Raw genomic sequence first — 14,251 nt, 5'->3', positions numbered from 1 at the left:
GGGCTGGTGTTGTTCCGTTGGTAAAAAATGAAATCAAATCATTAGGAGGAGGTGATATAAGGTCAGATGATATTGAATTATTGTGATAGAGCTAAGGAACTGCAAGGGTATAAAGTTCCTGAAGGGAGTTATATACAGCCCCCCCCCGCAAACAGTGGTAAGAATGTGGTCTACAAATTACAACGGAGATAGAAAACGCATGCAGAAAGGTCAATGTTACAATAGCTATGGGGAATTTCAATATGCAGGTAGATTGGGAAAATCCGATTGGTGCTGGATCCCAAGAGAGGGAATCTGTAGAATGCCTACAAGATGGATTTTTAGAGCAGCTCATAGTTGAGCCCACTAGGGAATCAGCTATTCTGGATTGGATGTTCTACAGTGAACCAGAATTTATTAAGGAGTTTAAGGTAAAAGAACCCTTAGGGCAAGTGATCATAATATGATCAAATTCTCTCTGAAATTTCAGAAGGAGGAGCTAAAGTCAGATGTATCAGTATTACAGTGGGGTAAAGGGAATTACAGAGCATGAGAGAGGAGTTGGCCAGAATTGATTAGAAAAGGACACTGGCAGGGAGGATGGTAGAGCAGTAATGGCTGGAATTTCTGGAAGCAATTTGGAAGGCACAGGATATATACATCCCAATGAGGACGAAGTATTCTAAATGAAAGATGACACAAATGTGGCTAACAAGGGAAGTCAAAGCCAATATAAAAGCCAAAGGGAAGGCGTATAATAGAGCAAAAATTAGTGGAATGTTAGAGGATTGGGAAGCTTTCAAATACCAACAGAAAGCAACTAAAGAAGTCAGTAAGAAAGAAAAGATGGAATACGAAAATAAGCTAGCAATAATATTAAAAAGGATACCAAAAGTTTCTTCAGGTACATAAAGTGGAAAAGAGAGGCGAGAGTCGATATTGGACCACTGAAAAACAACATTGGAGAGGTAGTAATGGGAGATAAGGAAATGGTGGACAACCTGAATAAATATTTTGCATCAGTCTTTACTATGGAAGAAGTATGATGAAAGTTCCAGGTGTCAGGGGTCATGAAATGTATGAAGTTACCATTACTAGGGAGAAGGATCACAGGAAACTGAAAGGTCTGAATATAGATAAGTTACCTGGACAAGATGTTATACACCCCAGGGTTCTGAAAGAGGTGGCTGAAGAAATCGTGGCGGCATTAGTAATGATCTTCCAAGAATCACTAAATTCTGGAATGGTTCTGAAAGACTGGAAAATTGGAAATGTCTCCCTACTCTTCAAGAAGGGAGAGAGACAGAAGAAAGAAAATTATAAGGCGGTTAGTCTGAAATGTAAACTATAAGGCAGTTAGTCTGAAATGTAAATTATAAGGCAGTTATTGAAGTGTAAATGTATGGTAGCTTCCAATCCACAAGCTTGCACAAACAATGGACAGAGGAACAGTAACTGGCTATGACACAGGGTTACTCATCAGGGGATATTACACACACATCTTGCTTTACACTAAACACACACGAAATGCTGGAGGAACTCAGCAGGCCTGGCAGCATCTATGGAAAAGAGTAAACAGCAGCGTGCAGACTTACTCTTGTTTGTGGTTGGAGTACTTTGCATTTTATTCCATGGAAGACATTGTCACAGTGCCTTCATAATAATCAAGCCAGCTCATATCTCCACAACCTTGGTTTGATACTTGACTCCAGTGTTGTCTGGGTGGTGCTTATACATTCCCCGTGTGATTGAATGGGTTTCCCCAAATTTCCTACAGCATCTTTTTATATGGAGGCGTACAAAATTTTAGAAAATATATTATTATTGAGGTGTCTGGGGTGTGCAGAGAGTAGCACTTCTGAGGAAGAAGCTTATCTTGTCCATGCTGGGGCAGATCACTCACCTTTGGTCCCCACCGGGCACTCAGCTCTCACCTGTGGCTCCAAGTTGCTGCTTGCCCGCAACAACAGCCACACCCCAGCATATTGCTTCAACAGATGGGCTAATCCATGTAAGAGTACCTGGCAGCCTCATACCCTAGCGAGATAGTGACATGCCTGCCCTACCATGTGAAGTCAGCTCTGGCAGACTGGGCAGATGAGACCTACAGTGAGATCCAATGGCCAGGAATGCCGTACTGCAATGCTCCATGGAGAACGAGGGGCATGAAAGGGCACAGAAGATGTCATGGTCATCCACTGAAAACGAGGAAGACCTCCGTTTGTGATGCTTATTCATACCACTGGACCCGGACCTCTGAGGTCAAGAGAGTGAAACTGCCACAGTGCAACAACTTTCCCACTTTGAAATCTCCCCACACAAGGTCCCTGTCATCATTGGACATGATGGACAACCACCATCCAAAATCATGGGAGATACAGATAGTGCTTAATGCAAGTAGCTTTTTCCACTTAGTTGGGTGAAACTGGAACTAAAGGTCATAGGTTAAGGATGAAAGATGAAATATTTAAGGGGAACTTGAGGGGGCTCCTTTTTCACTCAGAGGGTGATATGAGTGTGGAACAAACTACCAGTAGAAGTGGTGAATAGATGGGGATTTGATTACAACATTTAAGAGATGTTTGGATAAGTACATGGGTGGGAGATATGGATGGCTATGGTCCAGGAGCAGGTCGATGTGACTGGACAGAATAACAGCTCAGCATGGACTGGATGGGTCAAAGAACTGGTTTCTGTGCTGTTGTACTCTATGACTATCTTCGGAAATTGTGCTGGTTAATTGATTATTGTAAATTTCCATTAGTGCAGATAGTTCGTAGGAGAATCAGGATGGAGTTAATATGCAAATGGGAGAGAATGGGTTTCAGGGAACTAAGTGGCAGAATAGATTTCTCTGACAGCCAGAATATACTTGATGGACTGAACAGCCTCCTGCCATGTTGTGAGAAAATATCAAATGTGAAAAGGCAGAGGGAAGAAGATTTGGTTTTCATCTGAATAGCAATGAAAAAAAAGTATATTTCAGTTGAGGATGTGGCAAACTCAGAGGCAGAAATTGTATAACTACTTCAAAAACATTAGTGGTGCAGATGGCAAGCAGATTTTTAAAAAAATCAGAAATCGTGACTTTATAACTATTTTAAAACTGGTTTTAAATCGCTGGTAAATACCCATTATACATGTATTTCTGTTTGAGACAAAATTAGATGCATTGGTTTGAACATGTTCCAACACTTTAGCAAATCAAATAACCTTGTAACAATCAAGAGGCAAACAGAATTAATGTTTCAGGTTAATGACCTTTTATTAGAAATTATTTAATTCCTTCAAATTTTCAGCATCTGCATTTTTTTAAAATTTTGAACCATAATTGCTACTGTTCCAAGAAGGTGTGGTGAATTTACCAAGGAATTAGGGCCTGAATCAATTGAATTTGGTAAAACAAAATTGATGAGGATGTCATTGACACTTAGTCCTTTTACCGATTGCTTAATGATGTTGTCAACATATCAACTTTCTTGATCTGCCAAAATGTGCAGGATGGCATGAGAATTTGATGAAGTTTACATACTTGGTTTGGGAGAGCAATGGAATCCAGAAAACATGGTGAATGAAAGGTAGTCACAGCATCTAATAAGGTAACTCATCAATATCTTCATTCTTCTAAGAGTGGTGAGAATACCAGATTTGCTTCCAATGTCTAATGGCTGTGGTAAATAGCAAAGGTGCCTTTAGGGAATGCCAGCTGAGAATGAGAGGGGATGAGGTATTGAAGGATAGCCAGATAGGGATAGGTGATGTGGGATTATGTGGGGGACTCTGCAGAAGGCCAAATGGCCTTTTTTCTAAACATGCTAGAAACAGAAGCAGGCTATAGCACATTGAATCTAGTTTATCATTCAAAGGTTCAAGGGTTCATTTATTATCAGAGCATGTATCCATATACAACTCTGAAATTTGTCTTCTCCAGATAGCCACGAAACAAAGAAAGAATGTGAAAGTCGTTCAGAGAGAAACATCAAACCCACCCCTTCTCATACAAAAAAGAATGACATCCTGATCATCAACCCCGCCCCCCACATACACACAAAACAGAACTGGAATATTGACCCCCCTAAAAATCAACCCCACCCCCACAGAAAAAAACTAACAGAACATAACCCCCAAACCCCCTCCCCGCACACAACATTCTAATTTGTTTACATAATTACAGGTTATGTAAAAACACAGGAATTGCATACATCATCATGTTTCTACATGCGCTCCTCACTTAAAGTAAACATGAAGTTAGACTCACATCTCAGACCCGTGCCTTCTTTTGAATTAGTTTTAATGTTTTGAAGTTACAAAACATAATATATCCTCCCAGTTTCACACTATCGTAAATCAGAAAATCTCAGTTTATCCAGCCATTAAACTGAAGTGGCCCATGGTAGCACTAACTTTTCATGCTAAGTATAATCATCGGTTCCTCAGAAAGCTATGGAAGGATACAAACACCGACATCTCTACAGAATCTTCCAACTGGATTAGAAGGACAAATGGACCAATGTCAGCGCCCTTTCTAGGGCAACATTCCCAACACAGACGCCCCGTTGCGTTCAGTTAGCTCCAGCGGACAGGCCATATTGACCACATACCTGACACCTGACTCCTGAAACAGACACTTTCTAAGAGAGACAAAAGAGACTGCAGATGCTCTTTAACCCAGTGTAAACAAAAACAAACTGTTGGAGATACTAGCAGGTCAGGAGCAAATGTATGGTGGATATTCTGAGCCAAGGTCATCACTGGGATATCTTTTCATTCTATTCCATGCTCTGTTACTGGAAGTGATTAGCAGCTGAGCAGAAGAAAATGTCCAAGTTCATGCTCGGTAGCTCGTGGAAGAAATGCACCTTTCACACTAACTGCAGGGAACCCCTAGCCCTCGACCACTTAAAGTAGGGAAGAGTCAAGTCAAGTCACTCTGCATTTATGCTAGGTGCACAAGTACAGCGAGGTATGATGAGATACTTGCTTGCGCATGGTTCAGACAAGAATACAGATTACACATATATTCTACAAGACAGTGAAGAGAAAATAAAAGACAGCCCAAAACAAGATACCTTTGCAAAAAAAAAGTCACAGAGGCAAGTCCATGGAGTGCAAGAGGTGGTCTGTAGTGTTCCATTGCCAAGGTAGACATTGCTAGGGTTGTGCAGGCAGTTTCAAGAAACTGATGTTTGTAGGAAAGTAGCTGTTCCTGAAATCTGTGGGACTTCAGACTTCTGTATATCCCACCCAGAATCAGTAAGAAGAGGACATGACCCAAATGGTGGAAGTCCTTGAAGATAGATGCTGCCTTTCTGATGCAATGCCCCCTGTATAGTTTGTCAAAAATGGAGAGGCCTGTGCCCATGATGGGCCTGGCTGTATCCACTGCACCAGGCAGACTTTTGCATTTCTGTGCATTGGAGTTTCTGTGCCTGGCCATGAGCCAGTCAGGAAACTTTCAACAATGCACCTGGAGAGTCTTGTTAGAATATTTGGTGACATGCCAAACTTCCTCAAGCTTCAAAGAAAGTAAAGGCACTGGCATGCCTTCTTTGTGTTTATGTTCTATGTGCTGGGCCCAGGTCAGCTGAGCCTATATGGTAACACTCTCGAAGTTACTGACTCTGTTCATCTGTTCAGTGACAGATAGCACAAAGCTCTTGACTTCCCCTTTCTGGTCAAAAAGTAACTCCTTGGTTTTGTTGGCGGGGAATGTGACTTTGTTATTACAGTACATCTCAACCCAATGTTGTACCTCATGCACATACAGTGACTCAACACCACCCATGATTTGGCCAACATTCAGAATGCTGTTGAGAACTTCTAATCCATGTTTCAGTAGCACACTTCGCCCAAGGTTACCCTCCCCCACTCCCTGATCACCCCACTTGGGTACTTAATTCCTGCATTTGCCTCAGTCATCTCAAAGTTCACAAAACCAGTGGTAGCAAATCATCAAGGAAATGCCGAGAAAGAAGATTCACCTGACACATTAGTAGCCTGCAAATTGAGCTGAATGGATCTTTTAATTTACACCCTCCATTCACAGCACACATTGGTTTGGACCTGTTCCTTCAGATTACCTATTTAAAGAAAGCAAGATTAGGGATCTATTAGTAAAACAGAATATTTCAAAACATTGGCATTCTTAAAGCATTGAAGCCAAGATGTTAGAAATTACAAATTTCTCCTTTAAAGATCCATTTGCCTTTGGTCCAAACACCAGAATATACCGGGTAAAATTCTAAAGGGCTTCTTTTATTTGAACATATCTGATTCTTCATGACATGTTCCTTCTGCAACTGTGAATCAATTTCACCACATTTTGCAATGAAAGACTTTCAAATCAGTTTCAATCTGCACTGGGTTTTGTTCGGATACACGGCTAACTTCCCTCATACTCCGAGCTGTTATAACCTCATCAAAATTTTGAGCTTTCTCTCTTTTGGTAAATGAGATTGCACATGTAAACCTTTCGCTCATGAATTTATTCATTTTTCCTCAGCAGATTGAACCTCTGCTGACACAATTATGAACAAACCCAAAACTGAGCCTTTCCCACTTTTAATATATCCATAAATTAAAATATAGATGGATTGCGTAATGGACAAAATATCGATTCCTTTGTTGGGGAAAAAAAACAAACTGACAAATAACATGCATTTGATATTTACTTATTTACTTAGTTAGAGATACAGTGTGGTATGGGCCCTTTTAGCCCAGCGAGTCACATCTCCCAGCAACCCACAGATTTAATCCTAGCCTGTTCACAGGAGTTTACAATGACCAGTTAATCTACCAACTAACTGTGGGAGGAGACTGGAGCACCCAGAGGAAACCCACATGCTCCCAGGAAGGGCATACAAGCTTCTTACAGAGGACACTGGAACTGAACTCCGAACTCCAACACACATCCTCCAGTCCTTGCAAAATAATTTAAATTCTGCACATCCCACCAGTATTAGGTAAACCCCTGGTCCACATATAGAACTTGAAAGTATGAACTAAATTCCCATTTACTTCTGAAGAGAGCTGAACCTACAAGTAAAACCTTGCCATTTAATTTTCAATGTTCAATGGCTAATGTACGGTGAATCTAAAAGCAGGTTTTCTTAGAATCTAAGAATGTAAAAAAGCACATTTTAAAACCTTGCTGTTCCATTGTGCTGTGCTAAAGTTTAATTTTATATTTGCACCTTACAAAATTCCTCCTGTAAATGCAAAAAAACTAAAAACATTCAGCCTGCCTACTCAATGTTGAAGCCAATTCCACATACCTTTTGAAAAAGATTATTATATCAACCCATTTTCTCGTGTTTAGAAAGTTATCTTTACTTTTCAATAATATAAATCATTGGTAAGATGCATAACCCAGGTTGAAGAGAGTAACTAAATCAGAAAGGAATGGATTAATCATTTACTGTGATCCCAATATTGTTCCTTTGGTTACTTAATTTAAACTTTTCCAATATCCCATCACTCTCTTTATTATAGAAAATCAAAGTTGGAGGTCTCAAGGATCCTTGAAAGGAAGTTCTACCCAGACAGCACCTCAGAGCCTTGTCTGCTCAGATGTCCGCCATAATCAGAACCTGTGTGGAGACTCTTAACTTATATTGAACTTTGAATTCTTGCCTTCTTTACTAGAAAACAGAAGGACTGCCTTTATGAGAATAACCAGGAAATCTAGAAGCTGCTTGATTCTTAAACTCAAAACATTCTTGGATTGGAAACTCTAACATGCCTCATGGAAAAAGAAACCAATCTACGGGCCAAGATTCAACAGAAAACAAATCCTTAAAGAGCAGATGTTACATGATAGAAAGGCAAGGAACTTGTTTATAACCATGACACATCAGCTCCATCAAGTCTATCTGTGTTCCAAATACACAAGGAGAGCCAAGAACAGATGTGAAGCTATTAAGAACAGAAAGCCAGTGAGAACCCACTGGAACACTTTGAAGAACTCCCTAACTATGACTCTATCTTTGATGTGAGCCCTTGATTCTATGCCACAGCAGACTCTCAATGACCAAGTAGAAATTTTTTAAAAAAGCTAAATGCCATCTGATAAACATCAAGGCCTGAGGAACAGACCATAAGAGTAGAATTAGATTGTTTGGCCCATTGAGTCTGTTCCACCATTCTATCATGGCTGTTTTATTTTGCTGTCTCAATCTCATTGTCCTGCCTTTTGCCTGTAAACTTTGATGCTCTTACTAAGAATCTGTCACCCTCTGCTTTAAATGTACCCAAATGACTTGGCCTCCACAGCTATCTGTGGCAACAAAGCCCACAGTGTTTTGCTAGAAAGAGGAGAAACTTCAGTTACAAACTGTCAACTTCATCTGCTGCATCAGGTAAAAGAAGGACATGACAAGAGCAGCCATGATCATAACCGTATCTAGGGAATTGGAAATCTAACAGGGAGCAGCATGAACCATCATATGTAGCCTTCCCTGACCTCAGAAAAGCCACTGACTGCCAATCAAGCAAGATTTGTGAAACAGATTTAAATTTGGCAAGCATCTCAAAAAACTAGAAAACATCTCAAAATCTGCTACCAGGATAAGAAAACCAATATAAGCATGCTTTCCCAATCCAAGATCCTTTAGCACTGAGTCCCAGCTTATACTCAATCACAACCAATAGGCAGAGCAAGTTATATGCATGGTTGGTAACCAACCTCCAAAACAGACATTTTATTCTAAACTCCATCACTGCAAGGGACTCCAGCTACAGTAGACAGTGGAAATGATTCAAGGATGTTCTCAAAGTCTCTTTAATAAAATGCAACATCCTCACTGACCTATGGGAGTCCTTGCAGTCTGGTTACTCAATATGGAAAAACAGACATAAAATGCTGGAGGTACTCAGCAGGTCAGGTAGCATCTTTGGAGAGAAATAAAGAGTTGACATTTTGGGCCAATATCCTTTATCAGGACTGGAAAGGAAAGCGGAAGAAATGAGAACATGAAGGTGGAGGGAGGGGAAGGAGCGCAAGTGAAACCAGGTGAGGGGGGAGGTGAATGAGTGGGGAAGGCAGATGAAATGAGAAGCTAGAAGGTAATAGATAGAAGAGGTAAAGACTGAAGAAGAAAGAATTTGGTAGGAGTGAAGAGTGGTCCATGGGAGAAAGTGGAGGAAGAGGGACACCACAGGGAGATGATGGGCAGCCTCCAACCAGAAGGCACAGACATCGATTTCTCTATGTCTGTACCTTCTGGTTGGAGGCTACCTAGATAGAATATGATATTTTACTCCTCCAACTTGAGAGTGGCCTCATCGTAACAGTAGAGGAAGCCGTGGTTAAGTTGGAATGGAAATGGGAAGTAGAATAAAATGGATGAGCACCAGAAAATATTGTGGCGGACAGAGTGAAGGTGCTCGATAGAACAATCTCCTAATCCACGTCAGGTCTCTTTAATGGCAATATGGAGACAACGTGTTTAGGATGACATTAAGGACTGTAAGTCTGTACATCAGCAGCACACAGAAGCTTCTGCATTAGTGACTGAAGAAATGCACCACTTCTGAAACTACCCATCTTCCTGTCCCATCAAACAGCCCCTACCATTTCATCTGTGGTAGTTTGGGAGTCCCACCTTCTCTCATCAACTGAGAACGCACTGAACAGGAATGGAAATACATCACTCTCAATCTTAAATGGCTTCATAAGAAGAAAATATAATTTAACCACCAATAAGTTTTACTCCAGAAACTACCTGTGATGGGAATGACTCAAGTATGTCAACACTTTGAAGAATAACAATATTGTGAATGCCAGGTCAGTTTACAACTAGCATCCAGCAGAACATATGGGAGCAGCTGAAGGGCTGAAGATAGCTCACTAACACTGTGTCAAGAGCAATTAAGGATGACCTCTAAATTCTGAACTCGCAAGATTTAGATTTAGATTTAGATTTAGATTATGAGGACACGCAATCCTCTTTTATTGTCATTTAGTAATGCATGCATTAAGAAATGATACAATGTTCCTCCAGAATGATATCACAGAAACACAACACAAACCAAGACTAAAAAACCAACAAAACTCACATAATTATAGCATATAGTTACAACAGTGCAAAGCAATACCGTAATTTGATAAAGAACAGACCATGGGCACGGTAAAAAAAAGTCTCCAAGTCTCTCGAAAGTCCCAACATCTCATGCAGACGGTAGAAGGAAGAGAAACTCTCTTCCTGCCATGAACCTCCAGCGTCGCAAACTTGCCTATGCAGCATCCTGGAAGCACCCGACCACAGCCGACTCTTGAGTCCGTCCGAAAACTTTGAGCCTCCGACCAGCCCTCCGTCACCGAGCATCGAGCACCATCTCTGCCGAGCACTTCAACCCCGGCCCCGGCAACAGACAATAGGCAAAGCCGAGGATTTGGGGCCTTCGGCTCCGGAGATTCCCAATCGCACAGTAGCAGTGGCAGCGAAGCAGGCGTTTCAGAAGTTTCTCCAGATGTTCCTCTGTGCTTCTCACATCTGTCTCCATCAAATCAGGATTGTTCGCGGTACCTACCTAACAAATACGATATCATTTTGGAGCGGCCGTGCGCGCTGCGTCGCGCCACCATCTTCTCCTCCCCACTCTTGTGTAGAAATGGTTGTATCCCATGAATGAATAAAGTAAAAATGGAAAACTTCACCGATTTTCTTCCCTAATAAGCCAAGTTGCTTAGAAAGCATCTACAATTACTTGCTAGACCAGTGTATAGAATGGTTTCAGTCTACTCTGAAGAGAAGTGAGTTCCTATTGAGTTCAAACATAAGTGTTAATTTCCTATGAGCATTCAAATCATGAGGATGGACAGTAAGGTCAGAGAGGAAAACGAGATCCAAATGATACGTATAATTTACATATGCAATATTGATATAGATGTATATGTAATATGTATCATGTAATATATATTGCTACAGCTTGCTCTGCATATTGTACTACCCTGGCTTGCATATCACAATGACAGCTGACACGCAAAATCCATGGTCGTCCTTGACCAACAAAGGACCTCAGAAAAATATATATTACTGATTTGGATGAAAATGTTGATGGTTTGATTATTAAATTTGCAAATAGCACAACAATTGGAGTTGTGAATAGTGAGGAAGGTTGTCAGAAGATACAAAATATAAATCAGTTGGAAAGTGGGCAGAGAAATGGCAGATGGTGTTTAGTCTAGGCAAGTGTGAGGAACTGCATTATGGGAAGTCAAGTGCAGGAGGAAAGTATATAGTAAAGTTGCAGGACCCTTTGAAATATTGATGTACAAGAAATCTTGGGGTACAAGTCCACAGCTTCCTGAAAGTGGAAACACAAGTAGATAGGTTGGTAAAGAAGGCACATGCACACTAGCTTTCATCAGTTGGGATATGGAATATAAATTTCTTGATCTTAAAACTGTATAAAACAATGTTTAGGCCATAGTTAGAGTAATTTGTATAATTCTGCTTGCTGCACAATAAGAAGGGTATTGGTGCTTTGGAGAGTGTACAGAAGAGGTCTACCAGAAGGTTATCTAGATTTGAGTGTATTAGTTTATAAGAAAAGGTTGGATAAACTTGAATTGATTTCTCTAAAGGAGGAGTTGCCAAACTTTTTATGCCATGGACCCCTACCATTAACTGAGGGGCCCATCGACCCCAAGTTTGGAACCCCTGGCCTAGAGCATCAGAAGTTGGGGGGGGCGGTGGCATGATAGAATTATGAAAGGCATAGAATGGGTAGATAGAATCTTTACCCCAGGGTGGAAGTGCTGGATAGTTACAACAGCAATATTTGAAAGACTGTTAGACAGATATAGAGGGAATAAAGGGATTCCGACCACATGCAGACGGATGGGATTATATTAATTTGGCATTCTTGTTAGCATGTATATAGTGGGCTGAAGGGCCTGTTCCTATGTTGTACTTTATGTCTTTTCAGCATCCTAATGACATGCAGACTGATAAATTAATTTTCTTCGAGCAGATGAGTGGTAGAATCTAAGGGGACTGGATGGGGAAGAGAGGAGGGTTGATTATAAGGAAAATTAGTGGAGGGATGGGATTGCTTTATGAGGCTGCAGAGACTTGATAGGCTGAACTATCTCATTCCATGTGTAAGGGGTTTCTTCTTTTACGTTACTGCGTATGATAATCAAAATGGCTTCTTTGTTATGTTAAATGCTGGGAAAGTCTCTAGCTAGCACTTTGCTTGGGTTATAACAAATAACAGAGTAAATGAACCAATAGGTGTCCATGTTATTCTTTCTTGGGGTGATATGCTGTCTCATATGGCTGGAAACCAGGGGGTTTTGGCGGGGAGTTGGAGGAGAGATCGTGAGGACAACGGACGTGCGGGGAAAGCTCAGATTGATCACTCCGGGTGGTCCCGAGCTGCGAGTCGAAGGGGTCAGAGTGGTCCCGAAGAGGTCCCCAAGCTCCAACGTGTGCACGAAGAAACTGAACTTTGATAAGTCCGGCACCTTTTCCATTCCTTTTTTGTACTGAACTTCTATTAATCTCATAGACTTAGTAATATCTATAAAGTGTAATTGGTAAAACGTACATTGTGTGCTGGCTGATGATTGATGTTTGAAGCTGAATCAGGTGGCAGTTGTACAGCAACCGACACAACCGGGAGATAAGGTGGGCGCCGGACAGGGTTTCCCCTGGAGAAATATGAGCCAATATCGCTGAGCGTTACAGTTGTGGGGGCTCATCCGGGATTGGATTTTCAGTAAAGCTGTATAAGTCGCCACGTTAAGTAGTGCGAAGATGGATTGAGATAAGATTGTAAGCTGGTGTGAGTTAGAGTATGTACTGGTGAATCATGCGTGCGTGTTAAGTGGGGTGGATTTCCGTATTTCAGGAGATGTACTAGTGCGAGGGTTGAGTTTGATCAAAGGTATAGGGCAGGTAGAACTGGTAGCTAGAAGGTGCGGTAAAGAAGTGGAAACTAACTGGGTGTTGGTTCAGACGAGTGCTGACATCCCGACGTTGGAACTGCCAGCAACCGGCAGAATCCAGGGGGAAGCAGGGCCGTGGGGCCTCCACACCCTCCTGGAGGAACAAAGTGAGGAGATACCGGAGGAGGAGCTAGATGAGGCCCCAGGGGAGGTGCCAGTAGCCAGTGGTGGAGGGTTAGAGTGGGAAGGCTTGGCCAGGCCCCGTTCCCCAACTAGGGGTGAGACCTCAAAGTTAGCAGCCACCATTACCTCCCTGGTGAGAAGGGCTGAGGAACCCCGCCCAAAGCTGAAAATTTTCTCAGCAGCCACGCCTACCCCGGACGGGGAGGTCGACTATGACACATGGATCAAAAATACGTCCCAGTTGTTAGAGGCGCAGCTAGGTTCGGATGAGGGAAAGAGACAGCGATTGGTGGAAAGATTGAGGGGAGGGGTGGCCGGTGTAGTCCGGGAGCTGAGGGCGGAATGGCCCTCGGCTTCCCTGGCAGAGTATCTGGACGCCTTGGAGGGAGCGTTTTGAAAGTCAGGAGATCCCTGTGAACTTTTAGTGGAGTTTCACCACATGGGGCAGGGTAGAGGGGAAAAGCTCTCAGAATACATTTTTCGGCTGGAGAGAATGCTCACTGGGTTGCGGCGCCGAGGGGTAGTGAAGGCAGACGAAGTGGCGAGGTTGAGGATGAGTCAGATATTTAGTGGTTCCCTGGAGGAGGACAAGGTGGTTTGGAGTCTCTGGCAGTCCTATAAAAGGAGACCCCCTCCATCATTCGGGCAGCTGATTAGAGAGGTGCGAGAGGAGGAGAGCGTTTAGGGCCGGAAAAGGGACTCGGGCCACCGGGGTCGGTCCTCAACGGTTCAGGAGGTGGTAGCTGAGTTGAGAACCGAGAAACCCAAGGGGTCCCCGGGGGGAAGGGACCCCCCTGCTTGAGGGGATGGACAGGGAGAGTACCCCCTTTGGGGGATGGCTCGCACCATGGGCTGGGAGTGGGGAGTGTCCCAGGAGGAGAGGAGCGGCGGGTAGTGTGTGCTATAACTGTGGGAAAGAGGGGCATTTCCAGCGGGAATGTGAGTGGCCGGGGGTGTGCTACAGCTATGAGGAAGCGGGTCATTTTCGGAGGGATTGTGAGAGACAAGGCGCCCCCGGGGAGAGAAACCCCTAGGCCACTAAGAAGGGAGAGGTGTCAGGAAACTTAAGCCTAATTTATACTTCTGCGTCAATGCGTCGCCGTAAGTACCGCGTCGCCGCAAACCCTACGCAAAGCCGACACGGAACCCTACGCGAGAGCCTGCGTTGCTGCAACGCACACCTCTCTCAAAATG

The 14,251-nt window shown here is 42.8% G+C and overlaps 1 long non-coding RNA gene and 1 pseudogene across 1 annotated transcript in view; one reads left to right on the top strand and one right to left on the bottom strand.

Moving 5' to 3' along the window:
- LOC140188102 (uncharacterized) overlaps positions 1 to 14,251 on the bottom strand; it is a 150,793-nt gene that overhangs the window by 97,604 nt on the left and 38,938 nt on the right. The gene's annotated exons all lie outside the window — the stretch shown is intronic.
- Positions 12,744 to 14,091, top strand: LOC140188302 (modulator of apoptosis 1-like; annotated as a pseudogene).

Source organism: Mobula birostris, chromosome 26, assembly GCF_030028105.1.
Source record: "Mobula birostris isolate sMobBir1 chromosome 26, sMobBir1.hap1, whole genome shotgun sequence".
Taxonomy (NCBI): domain Eukaryota; kingdom Metazoa; phylum Chordata; class Chondrichthyes; order Myliobatiformes; family Myliobatidae; genus Mobula; species Mobula birostris.
Note: the sequence above shows the minus strand (reverse complement) of the source record. Positions and strands in the feature narration are given on the sequence as shown.